Consider the following 19,598-nt stretch of genomic DNA (forward strand, 5'->3'; position numbering starts at 1 on the left):
GAGCAAAAGTTAAATGAACTGTAATGAAATTCATCTCTTAAAAGAGTATATAACATAAGATATATACATTACATATAAATGTGGTAGCTGATGTGTCACAAGTGCCAGCTAGATGACAAAGAATGAATGGGAAGAAACAATTCTGGTAAGATAATACTACATTCCTTCCACCAGTCTGTAAATAGCAAGTATTCCAGTAGTCCTTATCACAGGAAAGTTTTCTAAATTCATCCCTATTATAACTATTTTTTCAGATAAACATAAGCTATTCTGTGCCTTGTGCAGCAAAATAATGCAACTTTTACTTGCTGTAATTGAATAAAGCTATTGATCTTCAATGTTCAATGATGATAATTAAGACAATACTAATGAAAAAGGAATATACAAAGAAATAAATTGCTTTCACAAGTTATTATATACTGTGGCCAAGGAGAAGTGTTTAATAACCACTGGACTTATTAAGGAATATACTGCAACTCCATAAACAGTTTTACTATAAAAAGTTTTTACCATATCCATAAACCACAATATAAAAGAAAAAGTACACTTTTTGCCTCATGACATTTTGAAAGTTCTGTTCTGCTGCTTCTTCCTTCTTGGACCTTTTATTCACATCACTTCAGAGACCTGGCACAGTGAGTAACTTTCCAAGGTTTAACAAATTATAAAGGCCAGAAGGGACGACTGTGACCATATAGTCTGACCTCCAATAACACAGGCCATAGGACGACTTCCCTGAATTAATTCCTGTTTAAGATAGACTAGAGCATATTTTAGAAAAACATCCCATCTTGATCTTAAAATTTCCAGTGATTGAGAATCCATCACAATTTTTGGTAAAGTTCCAATGATGAGTTACTTCCACAGTTTAAAGTGTTCAACTTATTTAGAGTCTGAATTTGTCTAACCTCATTTTCCAGCCATTTATCTTATACCTTCTTCTGTTGGATGAAAGAACCTTCTATTATCAAACTTCTGTTACCCATGTACGTATTTATAGGCTGATCAAGTCACCCTTTAATGGTCTCTGATGAGTTAAACAGACTGACTTCCTTGAGTCTCTCACTATAAGGCATGTTTTCCAATCTTTTAATCATTCTCATGACTTTTCTCTGAACCTTCTCCAATTTACATCCTCCATTTAACATCCTCTTGAACTTGGACACTCAGAAATGGACACAGTATTCCAGTAGTAGTTGCCAAATAGAGATAATACAGCCTCTCTACTCCAGTTTATACCTCCAAGGATCACATTAACCCTTTTGGCCACCATGTTGCATTGGAATCTTATTATGTTCAGCAGATTACCCACCAGGTCTTTTTCAGAGTCATTGCTTCCCAGGAAAGAATCCCCCATCCTGCAAATACAACCCACATATTTTTGTTTCTAGATGTATGATTTGACATTTGGCTATACTAAAAAGCATATTGTTTGTTTGCACCCAGCTTACCAAGCGATCCACATCTCTCTGTGTCAGTGACCTGTCATCATCATTATTTACCACTCCCCCAATCATATATAAACTTTATCAGTAACAATTTTATGTTTTCTGCCAAGTCATGGATAAAAATATTAAGTAGTGCAAGGCCCAGAACCTGCAAGACCCCACTAGAACACCCACTCGATGATTTCTGCTTTACAATTACATTTTGAGTTAACCATTTTTAATTCATTTAATGTGTGCTCTATTGATATACATATAGCAGTTAGACATGGCAACTTACCAAGAAAGATAAGCAAAAGCAGGATGCATTTCATCACAAATGTCTGAGAAGATTATTGGGAATAACATATAGAAATAGGAAGACAAAAGAAGAAGTCAGAAAAATTACTGGACAAGGCACCCTCTCACAAATAATCTACAAAAGATGACATCAGTGGCTGGGACATGTGCTGGGAATGGAAAAGGAATGCTTACCAAATACAGCCCTTGAATGGAAGCCAGAAAACGCAAGAAGACTGCGAATAACATGGAAACGAACAGTTCTGAACGACATCAAGCACCTCAACATGAAATGGGAAGATTTGGAGAGAAGGGCAGTTGACAGGCAAAGATGGCAAACGTGGGTAGCCCAATGTGCAGCAAAGCACGGGATGGGTACGGTCTATTCATATTGTATCACTGTAGTTGGTTAATCAAAAGGTTGTGCGGTACCAACTCAAATGCCTTACAGAAGTCTATTACATTAACACTATTACCTTCATCAAACAAACTTGCAATCTCATCAAAAAAGATATCAAATTAGTTTGACAAGATCTGTTTTCTATAAATCCATGTTGACTGGCATTAACTACATTAATCATCATCCTTCTTTGTGCACAAATCAGGTGCATAAGGCAGAAATCAAATGGTACCAAACTTTCCTATTCTGGGCTCCTTTTTCTGGGTCTTTTACATTCAGATGCAATAATGCCACTTGAGCCATTATTGTGACATGTAGTGTGCCTTTAGATTGGCCTCTCTGTCTCTTACGCTGAGATTACCAAAGAAATGCTTATTTAGGTAGCCTAATATCGGGCATTCTTCAAAGATGTTCCAAATATGCTCATCACTTCTTCCATACTGTTTGAGTTGTTATAGGTAGCTGTGGCTAACTATACCAGTACCTCTTCATTACTGATTCCAGCAGAATATTCCATTCAGACACCTGCATTGAAAATTGCTCAGTTTGCATTATATTATATTATTTTTCCAGGACTCTGTGTGACAGATTTATGTTATCAATCTGCCTGAGGCGTCAGGTGATCAGGCTGAAGCCGCAGGATTTTTAGGGAAGGAGATGACGGAGCACAACAAGGGTCCAAGTTTTAAAGCTTTATTAATAAAACATAATAAAATAACAGTGGAGAGTGCTGTGAGTTCCCTACATCACTCAAAGGAAGGAAGAAAGCGTTAGTGTCCCAAGCCCTAACCCACTTCCATACTCAGACCCGCACTACTGGCCAAGCCTGGGCGTAACATAAGAAGAAGAGGGGGAGGGGTAGATAGGAATTCTTGTTCCATGCATGGGTCGTCCAGGGTCCGCTGTTGCTCTCCAACCTGCTTTGGCTCTTGGGAGGGTTTTTAAGCTCTGGGTTCTTCTGGGGGTGTTTCATCCAGGGACTTTTGTCCCCCGTGCTCTTTGTACCAGGCCATACCAGCTTTCTGTGGCCTTCTCAACTTTCCCAAAACACACCGGCTCCAGAGACTTTGTTCCCACCCATTGGTCTTCGTCATCTCGCTTGTTTTGCAATTTTTGCAGCCCTGCTCAGCTCAGCCTTTTCTCGCAGCTGGCCGGGGTTTGGTAAGATGTGAATGCAGCTGTAAACGTTTTTTGTCGCACCCATGGCCTTGGACCGGGGCCAGCATCTTATTTTCAGATGGAGCTTGCTGAAGTGTAGAATTAACCCATTCTCTGCTCTCTTCCTCCTTCCCCCTTTGGCCTCTCACAACCTGCAAAGGAATCTTCCACTCCAAATTCACACCTTTAACCCTTCCCAAAATGCCTTGCGATGCTTGCAACAGCGTTAGCAACATACCAGGCTGATTTGCCTCCCCAGCGGACCTGAGGGAGGGGGCCATGGGGTTGTGACATTTACTCCACATAGAAGGACACTTAGGACATCGAAAAGGAAACCTAAGAACACCACTAATAAAAATCCAGCAGCCCCTGGCATTTGTTAGCAAAGCCCTGACAGACATACAAAGGAGATATCCTCAGATAGAAAATGAGCTACTGGTGGTGCTCTTCAGAATGGAATGATCCCATTATTTCACCACTGGGCACAACATGGATATGCAGTCTGATCACAAATCATTAGAAAACATCATGAAAAAGCCACTGCTGAATGAACTACAATGCATTTTACTAGGATTCCAGTGCTATGATGCAACGCTAAGGTACTGCTCCCAGGGAAGATAACTATTGTTGGCAGATATACTGAACAGAGCATATTTTCCAGAATAATACACAGATGGCTCTGTGTAACAGGAAATAGAGAGTCTATCAACATGCTACAATGCTTTTACATCTCTGATGGGAGGCTCAAGGTAGCCAACAAAGCACTGAACAGGAGGGTAAGATACAAGATCACAAGGAGCAGTACCAAAGAAGGTTATTCCCTACTACCAGGTGAGGCATGAGTTGTGTGTGTGCACAAGACAGGATTTTGTTTAATGGGACCAAACAGGAATCCCAGCAGATTTTAGAGCTGACATTGTGAGACAAACACATTTCACACCTGGGTATAGAGGTATGCTTAAGACAAGCTAGAGTGTGTATCTTCTGGCCAGGTATGAATGCCAGTTGAGAGCGTAAATGGAACAATGGATGGGGTATAAAGAATATAGCAAACAACAGAAAGAGAGTCTACAGCCTCATGAAATCCCAACTTGACCCTAGGAAAAAGGTCAGAACTGACAGGAATTACATGGTCACAATATATTACTCCATCTTCAGTGATGTGGACTATATGGAGGACAGTCTGGCAAGAACTGTTATCAGGAACTAAAGGAGCATTTTTCAAGGTATGGCATACCTGACATGCTATGCTTAGAAAATAAGGGGTAGTCTGCTGCATCCCAGTGGAGGAACAACATACAGTACACAGAAGCAGTTAAGAGAATGCCAACCAAATAGTCACTCAAAGCAATAGCAAAAGGCCACAGTCCAAGCTGTCATGGGACAGAGATCATATAAGGTAGCTACAGACTCATAATAGCAGTGGAAATTAAACTAAAGACAACTGCAGAGTAGCCAGGTTTGCACCTCACATTCTTTCCAACAGGAGTAAATACCACTGGTGAATGACACTGCCAAAAATAATCTGCCTCCAGATCTCTTGCCACACAAAATACCAGAATTTTAGATTAGGACACATCTTATGGTGGGATGGGGATATGGCACATTAACAACTTCTACCGCACAACTGATTGTATTACATGAACTTCACAACTTCATATGTACTCAAGGTAAATTATATAATAGCAACTGGACGTGTGGTTTAGTGTCAATCTTGGAAGAGGCAGTCTAATTTCTGTCGGTATCATCATATAGTAAAGAGGTCTGCTGTTTAAATACACAGGGATAAGCCAGCTTTGTCCTCAACGTCAGAAAAAACAATCCAAATGCTGATTCTCTAAATTCCTTGACTCTAAAGGAAGAAGTAGAGAATTCTCTGTCCTGGTATGGGTAATTGTTTATGTTTTATAAACATATGTAAATAAATGTAGTTGAAATGATGGATCGTCTCTTAAGGATGTTCTCTTTTAGAGGGCTGCGAGCCAAGAAATCATTAAGACAGACAGCAAAGCCTAACAAAACATAGTCTGCCAGTATAGTGTGAGGAAGGGAGAGTAGGCGAGTGCAGCCGACATGATAAACACAAGAAGAAAGCTGATTGAAGAGATATACTTAATTCAAATTATACCATTTCAGAGCCCTGGAATACCTCATTAAAATGTACTGCTGCCCTTCAGGGGATTGTCAGAGACACTTCATTAACAGGTGGAAATATAGTCCTGTCTTTTTCCAGCCCTTTGAATAGGCATTGTCACTAACTGTAACAGGAAGAAGATCCCATTATAATGGTGGCTGACAAATGATTCAACAAGAATACCTGTGGGAACAACAGCCACCTGTTTCTGTTCTTATTGCTTGTCTTCCTTCTATAATCAATACATGAGAAATCCATCATCAGAGGAAGAAGTACAAAAGATGGCAATGTATACGATTTCAAGGTACTATACAAAGTGCAGCTAGAAAGCATGAATGGCAAGCTTTAATTAAGACTGAATCCACATAACAATAGTCTGTAAATATCAAACTTTCACGGACAAGATTCTGTGCTCTGTATGCGCGGAGTACAGATACTTCAAGGGGAAACTTGAGTACCACTCAATGAGATATCAGACTAAATGAAAAGTCACTCATCTCCTCCTATTTCTAGTATCTCAATCTCACCAAACCCACAAATTTAGTGGAGATACCTCAGATATAGAGGCCTAAAGACTGGCTAAAATGCTATAGAAAAGTCATTAGTTCTATCAAATTCTGTAAGACTTTTGAATAAGGGATAGACATTTCATCTTACATCACTGACTTATTCCTTGGATTCATGGTATTGTGTCAGGTTTACTCTCCTCTTCACAAAATAAGGAAAGCGATTTTTCTGTATATTTGAAAGTCTAATCTATCCAGTGTTAATTCACTAGGAAATTACCAAAAAGGCAGAAGGATGAGATGACTATTCTCTTACTGTTGATGCACACAACTATTATTACAGTTATTGGGAATTACATATGCATCTTTCTGAGGGGAAAACAGCCCTATAAAGTTCTCTCTTTTTTGTGAGATTACTTTTTATTAATTTTCACAAAGAAAAACAACAATACAAAAGTTAAATGACTTACAGCCCGTACAGGTCACCAAAATACCACACAATCGCAGGATAGGCAATAAAACTATGTAATTACACAATCTGTCAAAACTGCAAGACCAGACAATACAAAAATCAGACAATATTACACTGACCTAATATGTTACGGTAGGTGCAACAATAAAATTAATAAAAATATACACAAATAGGCAAAAAAAGGAAGAGAGAGGACTGAGCAGTAAGAGGGAGGGGGAAACGCAGAGAGGTCAGGTGGAATGGAAATCTGCCATTATTTGAGCTAAGTACCAAGAAACCGGGTTCAATTTTTTTCAAATTCAAATAATTGCTCCCTACATCAAGAATATATTCTTTCACTGCTAACTCACACAGGTGTAAATACCACTGCTCTATTCTGGGCATAAACCTACTCCTTAATTTTTGTATCATCATGTGCTTGGTAATCTTTGCAGCCTTCAAGAACCAAAATCTTTGTGGAGGAGTTAAATCCAGCGCAGTAGGTATATACCCTAGGATATAATTTTCAGTTGAGGTTTGGTTGCTGAAGCCAAGCACTATTTTCACTCATGTCCACTTCTTCTTAGAGTTGCCTGACTATTGGACAATCCCACAGCACATGCATCAGGGTTCATTATTAATTATTATTATTATTTTTACTACAGTCCCAACAAACAACAGAGGACAAGGCCCCCCATCTTGCAAAAGCTCTATGCGGCCAGTACATTTTAAATAGAATCTTTTGCTGTATCAGGCATTGCCTGAGATCCACAGAAGCATTTTTAACATTCCATAACATTCAACCCCTGCCATTTGGGATTCTTAAGGGCTGTGATTAGTAAAGCACAAATAGTGAAGTATTTCCAAGGTCCCCAATAGCTCTGGGGCCTCTGGGAGTCCTAGAGCATCAGGACCAAATTGATACATTAGCAAGTGGTTTAGCTATAACTACTTTCACCCTGCTGAGGGTGGCAGGATATATCGTTGCTTTAGTGTTACAAAAGGGACAAAGCCCTCATCACTGACCAATTAGGAAATCCATATGATATTCTTGCTCAGACAGTCCTTCCAAATTACATGTTTTTGTTCCCCAATTTGAAAATCTGGATTACCCAAGAGAAGTGATTTTGCTTGACAGCAAGGATGAAATTGCTCTTAGCTAGGATAGCCCAGAAGTTCCCACAGTCTCCAATGTAGGCACCTTATTTTTCTCCATCAGACAAAAGAGAGACCGCAAGCAAATCCAGAGGGGGAACTGGATTCATTAATACCCATTCAATTTCCACCCGGGGGTATAAGGATGTTACCATACTGGAACCAATTTGACATCTGTGATATGTTAGAAGCATTATAATAATTTTGTAGGTCTGGGAGCCCAAATCCCCTTGGATATACGGAGCTGGCATTTTTTCAGTGACAGTCATGAGCATTGACCAGAACGCACAGAAAGTGTCTAATAATGTGATTACATTTTCTAAATAAGATGGCCAAACATTACTCATGAAAATCACACACTAACTACAGTGGCACTAGAGGATGCTATTGCTTTCCTGGTTTTATACTGGAGAAATACTTGTTATTATTTCATTTAGAAAAGATTGTATCTAAGGTCAGATCTCAGTGAATGTTACTCTGGCTTTCTATTATTTTTAGTAATCTCACAAAGCAATATAAAACCTTCTGTTACCCCTATTTCTAAAATGAATTCCACGAGTTTGAGCTCTTTAACTGGCAGAGCACTCTGTTTACTCCATTACTAGATGTTTAAGCTTTGCTCCATTTCGATAAATTAGTGTCATGTTTAAGTACATCTTCTACTGAATTAAATCATGTTATTTTGTCCACATTTCTCATACGATCACTGCTGCCAAAATACACTGCAATCTGAAGAGAAGAACTGGAAGTTCTATGAAGTGCTACTCTATACTGATACAAAATCAAATCAAAAGAGCTATACAATCTCAGTGAGAGTAAAGAATGGCAGATACTGTTACTTTTGGATTTACTGTAGTAACAAATATTTGAGAACAGGTCCAGAAGCTTTTATTTTAAGAGTTTAAATAGATTCATATAGTGTAGAAACCCCCTTCCATATTTAATCTAAAATAGATTGGTATTTTAAGGTGTATGACACAAAAAGCTTTAAGTGTTGCAAAAAGTAGATGCATTGCCAGTTTAATATAGTATAAGTATAAACCCATTTTCACTTATGACCTAGTTCAAGGTTCTAATTTGAGCCTCCTGAGGTAACAGGCTAATGCCTTAATCCTGTGTGTCACCTAACCCCCAACATTTGCATTTTCTATTTAAGATGATAAGGTTCTAATGAATTTAATGATGACAAGCTTCTACCTGCTCCCAAGAGGACATAGGATTTATTTTTACCATTCAGGCATCAATTAGCCTGGATGGCTGACTACCAAGTTGTCTGTTTGTCTACAACCCATGTCTGCTGGCAGGAAGCTGCATCCTGCCACAAACACTTCCAACAGCTGGGTTGCTGGTTTAAGATAATTTCAGAATTAGATGTTTGGGTTCTCCCAGGAATCTGAACATTCTGCACAGAAACAGCCAAGTTAGTTTTATTTTAACATCTCTATTTTTAAAACCCCATGAATTACATTAATGAATGTTCACTTCCCTTAAATAGCTAATTTCAGCACTCTTATCAATGTATGAGTCTGCACTGCACATCATTAGATGCATTAAGGTTTCAGTTTTTCAAAATATGACTAGCACTTCTAGTATAAGGTGTCCAGGTTCTATCCACTAGGGATCTATTGTGATTGTTTTGCCTACAGATTTACCCTAATTGTGAGCTCAACTGTGAGAAGTGAGTGTAAGTTCATAAGATGTTACAATTACCTATTACAAATGTTGGCAGGCAAAGGTACAAAAGGGAGACAAAGACTGAAGTAGTCCAAAGAAAAAGGCCTACTGATATAATTCAAGGATTGTGTTAAGATCACGCTTTGTATAGCTCTTTCCCCTCTCCCTCATGTGTTCCATTTCCTGCCCCACCTTATTTCTTCTTTTTTTTTTCATCCCTCTCCTTTTTCCTTTTGTCAAATAAGAGTCTGTATTAACCCACTAATACTTTATATTTCACAACACTGCTATGTGTCTGTGACCAGGAAGAGATAACTGAAAGCCATGCTCTAAAAAGTGCCCAAAACTGGCATAAATTTTCCAGGTCTTATAGTGGCTGATAAAACCATGTACTATATCCGTTTCTCTTGATCAGTGAAGTTGCAAGTGACAGTCAACAGTAGAGACAGAAGCTAAATGTATTACTTTGCTGTTCTTTTCTCTTCCCGTGTGTGTATATTTGTCTTCTAGAAAACAAGAAACTAACAGCAGCAGCAGCGACAGCTCCACCCCATCTCAACTAACTTCTTCTCTTTTCCCAAAAAAGGATAGTTATTACCATCTTTGATACTGCCTAAAAGACTGTCAAACAAGGATGGAGGGGTCCTTCTAAAAACTCTCTCCAGCTAAATGGAAAAGGAATGTGGGGTGTTAAAATGAAAGCTTTATTTAATACTTTACACATTTCAAATGCTTAACTGTTTTTACTTCTTTTCTTTATATTTAATAAAAAGTTGAAATGATTTTTAATGGTGTATTTACCATAGCACTAAGCAGGTTGAGGTCTCTGTTTACCAAACCTCCAACTTTGTTTAACACTGTTTAATGTCAGACAGTGACAGGGTCTTGTTAACACCTTTGACTCTTTGGGACCTTATATTCCATCTAAAATACAACAGTTCCAACAACTGGACTGTAGGGCTCTGTAGCAGGGTGGTCACCCGCTCCAGCCTTAAAGGGCTTAAAACAGCCCAGGAGGGGTCTTTGGCTGGGAGCAAGCAGTTCCCAGGCTGTTTGGGGAAGCAGGCTCAGCTGTGGCCATGCCCCAATCAGAGCCCAGCTGGCCCTTCTAAGAGGGCAGTGGGCCAGGAGCAGTCAGTCTCTCTCTGCCTCTAGAGAGGGAAAGGCCTGGCTGCTTTGGTGCTCACAGGGTACCTAGAGTGGAGCAGGGCTGGGGGGGGAAGGCCAGAGGAGCTGGGGAGCTCTGGCCTGGAAACCCCCCAGGCCACAGGCCTTGTTAAAGGCCCAAAAGGGTACTGCGGTTGCAGAGGGCAGCCCATGGGTAGGCCAAGGCAGCAGGTCCAAACCCCCCTTGCCTGTGATGAGTGGCTTGTACACTGTAGTCTGCCCCAGTGAATGGGGGCTAGATGGTGACTGGCAGTAGCCTGATACTGAGGCAAGGTGTGGACAAGAGGTTTCCCCTGAATGGGGAAACGCAGACTGGGGGTTGCTGCAGTGGGCAGAGCCCCTGTTAAAGGGCACCGGGGTCCGGGAGGGACATGGGGGCCAGTGAAAAGCGGAACACATAACATCTGGTTTGGAAGATAGAATGTATTTTTTTCTTTTTTATGAACCTTTTATTCCCATGCTAACTTTTCAGTGATCCTGTGAATTCATAAAGTTTGTTCTGCAATGTTTGTATCACTCACTGCTCCATATAATTAAGTATAGCAACATTTCTTTCCCTTCAGAGATTCTAATAAGTGTAATCAGGATTTCCCTTCCACTCCCCCCCAACCTCTCTCTATACACATACATGAGGTTGCCACAGGTAAAAACTAAAATTAAAGAAGTGTTTCCAGTTTCGAAAAATTGCCTATAACTAAATAGAATATACTTGATTAATACTATGGTTGCCCTTTACAGTCTCCTAACTAAACACCACTTCAGTATCCTTTAGGTCAATCCTTTTCAAATGTATTTGATTGGGCCCTCCTTTTTTCTGTCTGTAGTCGTTTATACCTCCCCCCAAGTACATATACCACCACTCAGTTCTGACCGCAGAGCGGAGAGCAGTGGCTGCTGGCCAGGCACCCAACTCTGAGGGCTGCACCATCCCAGCAGCAGCGCAGAAGTAAAGGTGGCAATGTGAAAAGAGATATTAATCAATATCACTTTTCACAACAGACTTTCTGCTCCATTGCCACCCCAAGGCTAGCAGCCAGAGCTAACCCCCCCACACACACTCATGCTTCCCTTGACACATTCCCACGTTCCTCCCCCCCCCCTTGGGAGGCACATCCCATAATTTGTGAACCACTGCTTTAGAGATATCCTACAGTAAGTATAAAGCAACTAGCAAAAATACCATTTGCACTACAGGAATGCATTCTAGTATGTAAAAGACAACATTATAACTGCATTTCCCCATAGCAAAATGAGTTTAAAAATTGCATTACAAGTTTCCACATTTATTTTTTCCTCAATGACTTCCTGTTCAAAGTACATTTGAAGAGAAGTTGTAGCTGTGTACCCTTCCCAGATCTGAAGAAGAGTTCTGTGTAAGTTCAAAAGCTTGTCTCTTTCACCCACGTGACTTAGTTCAAGTGCGTTCACATTACAAAATTATTTTTCCCCACTGACAATCTGACTTGCAAATAATCCCTGACTTCTAAAAGTCAGACTGGGTTCTGGCAGCTCACCCATCACCCCCACTACTAATGGTTCTTGAGACTAAACTATCCCTTCATTGAGTCTTCACAGATAACTGATTACCCTAAAACTGGAATTGGTAAACCTGCCTCCCTTTCTCTGAAACCCACAAACAGCCTACAATCGACACAATGCCAAAATCATCTTATCAATCTGCCAGTCTGATAATGTCATGCACCCAATACACCCTGTGAATTCCTCCACTGGTTCTATTTTTGGCACAGCATCAAGTTTAAGCTTCTAGTCATTCCCTTCAGCACTCTGCATAACTCTTCTCCTCTCTTGTTATCCAACCCTGTTGCTTCCTGGCTCCCTCACCTAGGATGCCAGTCTTCTTGCCCAGTTTATCCTATTATTTCACAACTGTTTCCATGTTTATCTCCCATAAACCCTTCCTGGGCTAATATGCCAGGCCACTAATCTCTCAGATCTCTCTTGAAGACCAGATTCTGCCATGAAGCTACAAGAAATTAGCCATACAATAATGAATAGCTAGTGACCACTAGATGGAATGACAACTGGAAATAGTTCATGCAAAAATACAAAGGAGAAGTAGTCATAGTACACCTCTACCCTGATATAACGCAACCCGATACAACACAAATACTGATATAACATGGTAAAGCAGTGCTCCGGGAGGGCGGGGCTGCACACTCCAGCAGATCAAAGCAAGTTCAATATAACACAGTTTCACCTATAACAGGGTAAGATTTTTTGGCTCCCGAGGACAGCGTTATATCGAGGTAGAGGTGTACCACTTTTTCACTGTACCAGCCATCACCCTGACCTTTCTGCTTGCATGCTGTATCCCCGTGGCCTACTCTTTATTTATTTTTGAGGAGGGAAGAAAAAAGGGAAGTTTTCTTTCAAAGGTGAAGAGGCTGTGCCTTGAGTATTTGGGAAGACTATAGTATATTTTGACTGCTACCACGATCTGAAAATATTAATTAATACATAAAAAGGAACAGAATATTTCTTCCACTCCCATTTGGTCACTACATTAATCTCCAGGTCTAAACAAGTGGTAAGTGAAAAAGCAAGCATATATAATTCTGAAGATACTGAACAGATCTGTTCAGTAAGAAACCTCCAGTTTTACAGTCACTTTGCAGAGTTGAAGCACACCCTAAAGAATATTAATTTACTAACTGATTTTGGCTATGGACACTGAGGTTAAGCTGACAAAGGAAATTAGTTATGTGAAGACATTGAGCAGACTATTTTTCTTACTTTCCAATAGTTACAGTGTAAGCAAATCTTAATATTTCAGAACCATACTATACTGTGTGTTTTCTCTGCTAAATATTAGCAGACATGCAAACAAGCTCTTTTCTTTGTCAAGGAAGTTAGAGTACTGCTAGACTCTAACTAGTTAGTTAGTATTTCAACAATTGGAGAATACAGCAAATGGCATATGAAGTAGTCAACTAATTTTTTAATCAGCCATTTGGTTAGATATATATTTTCTCCTTTGTCCTAAAACATTTACAAAGGTACCGACTCTGGGGTGGGGGGGAGAGAATAGTGAGTGCTCAGCACCCACCAGCCACAGCTGATTGGAAGCACTGACAAACAGCAAATTGGCAGCTGGGGGAGGGACTTGGAGGAAGGCGGAGAGCAGCAAGTGGGCAGGGGACTCAGGGACAGGTGAAGCGGAGGCGGAGCAACAGTGAGCACTTGGGGGAAGAGGTGGTAGAGCACCCCCGGGGGAAAAGAAAAGCTCAGGACCTATGAGATAAGGTTTGTTTTTATTTGTTGATACTCTTGCACATACAGACCCCAATTCATGATCAAAGACACCACACAAAAAGTCAAAACAAGCCACCAAGAACATGATTTAACTAGGCACAACTTTATTAGCATAACATCTAGGAGACTATCTGGCAAAAAGTCATCCAGTGCAGGTCATCACGCCTTCAATAATCCATAGCACATGGGGGAAAGCCTTCCCCCCTACCCCCCAAACTACTCCTCATACATTGGTTGAGTGTATGGGATAAAGGGGACAGCCCTTTCCTGTACCAGCCATTACAAATATAAACAAACATATTTTAATTGCCTTAGGACAAACAGCAAAATGAAAACTAGCTTAATATTGTTTTCATGTCTGGATGCTGCACCACTGGCAAACCCATTACACTCACATGTACTAATCTCATTGCTCAGTTACTTCAGCCTCCTTGATCCCCTAAAAAGCTTTATCAATAAAGCACTGCATGGATACAAAATTTGCATCTGCATCTAATCTACGATCCGCAAAAATGATCTGCAGATATCCACAGGTTTGCAGGGCTCTACTTAACAGAAGCTTTGGGAGAGGCGGAGAACAGACTGACCAATTATACTGCTTACCTGCGTACAGATACACACTTGCTTTCTGAACTAGCACAATAAATTACAACTGTTGCTTTAAAAATTGAATCACCATCACATCAGTGTAAACCTCCATGTTTTTTTTTTATGCTCAATTAAACCAAAAGTATCTTACAGCCAGACTGACCTGTTTTCACTGTATCACCCACCTCACTATTGATATCTTGAACAGAAAACTGGTTAATCTGCCAGTCCATTCCCATCTTCTATCACAACTCCTTGTGGGGCTTTTTCAGGGAAGCAAACAAGTTGAGGAAACTGAGCAATAAGATGGGCCCATTAGCAGGCATGAACATAGCTGTGCCCATGATACGGTGTCCAGATGATATCATTATGTCTAAAATCAAAAACACTTCACTTTAAGAATCTCATTTCCAAATTATTGAGAGCATTTTCTCAGATTTTTTTGCCTGTGTCCTGAATAACAAGTACTAACCCTCACTTAGTACTGAACACAATCTCTAGATTATGTAACTGCTGAGATAAGATGAAATCATTTCTTAAAAATTACAAACCTTCTCAGCTGATCGATTCCAGAGGCTACTTGCCGACTAGGCTTGAAGTAACTACAGTGCCTTTATGAGAGAGTTGATAGCTAGGCAATCTCATGTTCTCAGACTTCTGAAGGCTGCCACTATCAGGATCTTTATGTATACACAAGGCACTGTAGCCAGGCCAAAAGGGAAGAGGAAAAACTTTAAAAGGCTTGGCTTCCTATTGAAAAACAAAACTGATGGCATTCTAAAAGATGTTAGATATAGCCTTCATCTAATTTTTTCCAGAGTATTTCAGTTTAGAATAAAAATTGTATATCAAGAATTCCTTAACCACTTCTAAACACAAAATAAGTCCTAATCCCCCATATATTTGGGGAAACTGATGAAATAAAGGAAGAACCAATACCTCTCTTTTCTGTCCTAAACAGCTGGAATAACTGTGTTTATCTTGCTTGAGTGAGTCAAGGCACATCCCAGTTTTCTGTTTATTTTGACGTATCCTAATCAAATGGGGGGGAAATACACCAGTATAGCGCACATTTTCTTCCAATTACTGTTATATTTGTGTCTTTTTTAATCTCACTTTCCCACCATACTGATAAAAAGTCAAGATGCTAAGTCCTTCTGATGCCTCTCAGAGGCAGACAGAAAGACAGCAAAACACCATGAAGGAACCAAAACAGTCTGAGTCCTGACTGATCCATCTGCCAGTTTACTGGAAGCAGTATACATCTGTCTCAATTGCAGGCAGCTGTTGAGTGGGAAAGCATACAGTGATACTGAAGAAAGCTTTTTAGGCAGCAGCTTGTCCTGTATTTTATCCACAAAACAAATCACCAGTCGAATGAGTAAAAAAAGTAAAACTATATGCAACAACTGACATCTAGTTGTTAATGGTTCAAGCACAAAATCACTCTCTATTGAAATGCAACAAAAAATAGAAATTGTTTGTAGTGTTACCACTCAAAAGCCAAGGATGTTGAAAAAACTAGGGTTCACAATTGTGGTACATTCATCAGATGCTCAATTAAATGTAGTAGGCTTCACAGTTGTTTAAAAAATATTAGTAGAATGTGGAGTCTGTTGATCCAAGGTTGTGGGATTTTATTTGCAAGTAGATAATACTGTAAATCCTCACTGTTATGAAATGCACTTTTTCCTCCTGCTCATTTTAAATAAATCATGTTTCCTATTCCCCTTACTAAGGGAAGCACAGATGGCCAGTGGTGAAACATCAGTACATGCCTTTTCACGTGAAAAATCTAATTTCAGTAGAGGATTCAGGATGCGAGGCCCTAGGCAAGCAGAAGAGACTAAACAGTAAAAGAATTAGGTTGCACAGTTATTTCAACTATCTTCTAAATCACAAAGGTGAGGTGAACTGGCAGTCAAGGGGAAAAAATTAACAACATAATCTGGTATTTAAAGAGCTTTAAAGCATTTATGGGACATGTACATATCCATGCCTTTTAAACCCATTAGTGTACTTTTTTCCCTTCTCTACTATAGAAATATAGCATCCTTACATATTCTACCTACTAGTGTTTAGTCTTATTTATAAAAAATATATATGAGAATAAAGGTAACCACTCTATTGGGGGAATTTAGAAATTCTGTAAATCCATGTGTTGCCCTTTCCTTCACATTAAAGACAATCATGGCACAGCCAGTGTCAGACCCTGACGCTCCCATCTGTCATCTAAAGAGAGCACCTTCTACTGTCTCCAAAGCTGATTTTGGGAAACGTCCTGTACTCAAAAGCTATGGGTGTCAAGTTTTTCTGTATGTCTTTTCCAGGTTTTTAACTAAATTCATAATATAAACCCCAGGACTAGTATATTAGATTTATACAACTGTGTAAATTCCTAGCAGGAAAAATAAGAAATAACTCAAACTACTTCCAACAATGACAAGTCTCTATATTTTTCCCTAATTTTTTTTTAATATCAAGACTTACCCAACACAAAGCTTTACCAATAAAGCACAGAATGCAGATGACTAATATAAATACCAAGAGTTACAATCTTCTCCCTTCTTTACATATTTTTTAAAAAAATTAAGGTGTCATCCACTAAAACTAACATCTTTCTAGGCTCTGCTCCTGCAAACATATCCATGTGGGTGAATCTCTTGGAGGAGAGGAAGATGATCAGGAACAGTCAACATGGATTCAAAAAGGGCAAATCATGCCTCACCAACCTGATTGCCTTCTATGATGAGATAACTGGCTCTGTGGATATGGGGAAAGCAGTGGATGTGATATATCTTGACTTTAACAAAGCTTTTGATAGGTCTCCCACAGTATTCTTGCCAGCAAGTTAAAGAAGTATGGATTGGATGAATGGACTATAAGGTGGATAGAAAGCTGGCTAGATTATCGGGCTCAACAGATAGTGATAAATGGCTTGATGTCTAGTTGGCACCCGGTATCAAGCGGAGTGCACCAGGGGTCGGTCTTGGGGCCGGTTTTATTCAACTTCTTTATTAATGATCTGGATGATGGGATTAATTGCACCCTCAGCAAGTTTGCAGATGACACTAAGCTGCGGGGAGAGGTAGATACGCTGGAGGGTAGGGATAGTGTCCAGAGTGACCCTGACAAATTGGAGGATTGGGCCAAAAGAAATCTGATGAGGTTCAACAAGGACAAGTGCAGAGTCCTGCACTTAGGAAGGAAGAATCCCGTGCACTGCTACAGGCTGGGGACAGATTGGCTAAGCAGCAGTTCTGCAGAAAAGGACCTGGGGATTACAGTGGATGAGAAGCTGGATACGAGTCAGCAGTGTGCCCTTGTTGCCAGGAAGGCCAATGGCATATTGGGCTGTATTAGTAGGAGCATTGCCAGCAGATCGAGGGAAGTGATTATTCCCCTCTATTCAGCAGTGGTGAGGCCACACCTGGAGTATTGTGTCCAGTTTTTCCCCCCACTACAGGAGGGATGTGGACAAATTGGAGAGAGTCCAGCAGAGGGCAACTAAAAGGATTAGGGGGCTCGGGCACATGACTTGTGAGGAGAGGCTGAGGGAACTGGGGTTATTTAGTCTGCAGAAGAGAAGAGTGAGGGGGGATTTGATAAAAAGAACAGGAGTACTTGTGGCACCTTAGAGACTAACAAATTTATTAGAGCATAAGCTTTCGTGGACTACAGCCCACTTCTTCGGATGCATATAGAGTGGAATAAATATTGAGGAGATATATATACACACACATACAGAGAGCATAAACAGGTGGGAGTTGTCTTACCAACTCTGAGAGGCCAATTAAGTAAGAGAAAAAAAACTTCTGAAGTGATAATCAAGATAGCCCAGTACAGACAGTTTGATAAGAAGGGTGAGAATACTTACAAGGGGAGATAGATTCAATGTTTGTAATGGCTCAGCCATTCCCAGTCCTTATTCAATCCTGAGTTCAGCCTTCAACTACCTGAAGGGGAAGGTCCAAAGAGAATGCAGGTAGGCTGTTCTCAGTGGTGGCAGATGACAGAACAAGAAGCAATGGTCTCAAGCTGCAGTGGGGGAGGTCTAGGCTGGATATTAGGAAACACTATTGTGACAGCTGGGTCACAGAAACCCCCTTTGGGACTGTCACCTGATGTTCCTAGACTACCTCTGAGCCCTGCCAGCTTGGGAATTCAGTACCTTGCCTTGTTTGAGCCAAACATGCTTGCCTGCTGCAAAAACAGATCCAAATCTGAACCACGTCCCCCCCCCACAAGCTGCAGGCTTATCTGAAAACAGCTTAAGACGTGCTCCTGTCTCCAGCACTCAGATACCCAGCTCCCAATAGGATCCAAACGCCAAATAAATCCGTTTTACCCTGTATAAACTACATGGTAAACTCAAATTGTTCGCCCTCTACAACACTGATAGAGATATATGCACAGTAAAAAGTGATTTTATTAAATACAAAAAGTAGGATTTAAGTGATTCCAAGTAATAACAGACAGAACAAAGTAAATTACCAAACGAAATAAAATAAAACACGCAAGTCTAAGCCTAATACAGTAGGAAACAATGCAGGTAAATCTCACCCTCAGAGATGTTCCAATAAGCTTCTTTGACAGACTAGCCTCCTTCTAGTCCCAATCCTTTCTCCTGGTACAGTCCTTGTTCCAGCTCAGGTGGTAGCTAGGGGATTTCTCATGACTGCAGCCCCCTTTGTTCTGTTCCATCCCCTTATATGTCTTTTGCACAAGGTGGGAATCCTTTGTCCCTCTCTGGGTTCCCACCCCTCCTTCTAAATGGAAAAGCCCCAGGTTAGAGATGGATTCCAGTTCAGGTGACATGATCACATGTCACTGTAAGACTTCATTACCCACTTGCCAGCACACAGGTATACAGGAAGACTTACAAGTAAATAGAGCCATTTACAACCAATTATCCTGGTTAATGGGAGCCATTAAGATTCCAAGCCACCATTAATGCCCCACACTTTGCATAATTACAATAGGACCTCAGAGTTATATTTCATATTTCTACAAAAACAACAAGGAGTCTGGTGGCACCTTAAAGGCTAACAGATTTATTTGGGCATAAGCTTTCGTGAGTAAAAACCTCACTTCTTCATATTTCTAGTTTCAGATACGAGAGTGATACATACATACAAATTCTATGACCATACTCAGTAGATTGTAAGATTTGTAATGATACCTTACAAGAGATCTTTTGCATGAAGCATATTCCAGTTACATTATATTCACACTTATTAGCATATTTTCATAGAATCATATGGAGTGCAACGTCACAACTATTTCACTAGGAGGGTGGTGAAGCACTGGAATGGGTTACCTAGGGAGGTGGTAGAATCTCCATCCTTAGAGGTTTTTAAGGCCCGGC

At 40.2% G+C, this 19,598-nt stretch overlaps 1 protein-coding gene across 9 annotated transcripts in view; it reads right to left on the reverse strand.

Moving 5' to 3' along the window:
* The window catches only part of ATRNL1 (attractin like 1), a 991,165-nt gene that overhangs the window by 921,842 nt on the left and 49,725 nt on the right, over positions 1–19,598 (reverse strand). The window contains exon 1 of one of the 9 annotated variants that reach the window (XM_054034056.1): positions 14,782–14,857. The exons of the other annotated variants lie outside the window; for them this stretch is intronic. The gene's annotated coding sequence lies outside the window, so the exon portion shown is untranslated. Of the gene's footprint in view, positions 1–14,781; positions 14,858–19,598 lie in introns of those variants that run through there. 9 annotated transcript variants of the gene reach the window in all.

This window comes from Malaclemys terrapin, chromosome 7, assembly GCF_027887155.1.
Source record: "Malaclemys terrapin pileata isolate rMalTer1 chromosome 7, rMalTer1.hap1, whole genome shotgun sequence".
Classification (NCBI taxonomy): domain Eukaryota; kingdom Metazoa; phylum Chordata; order Testudines; family Emydidae; genus Malaclemys; species Malaclemys terrapin.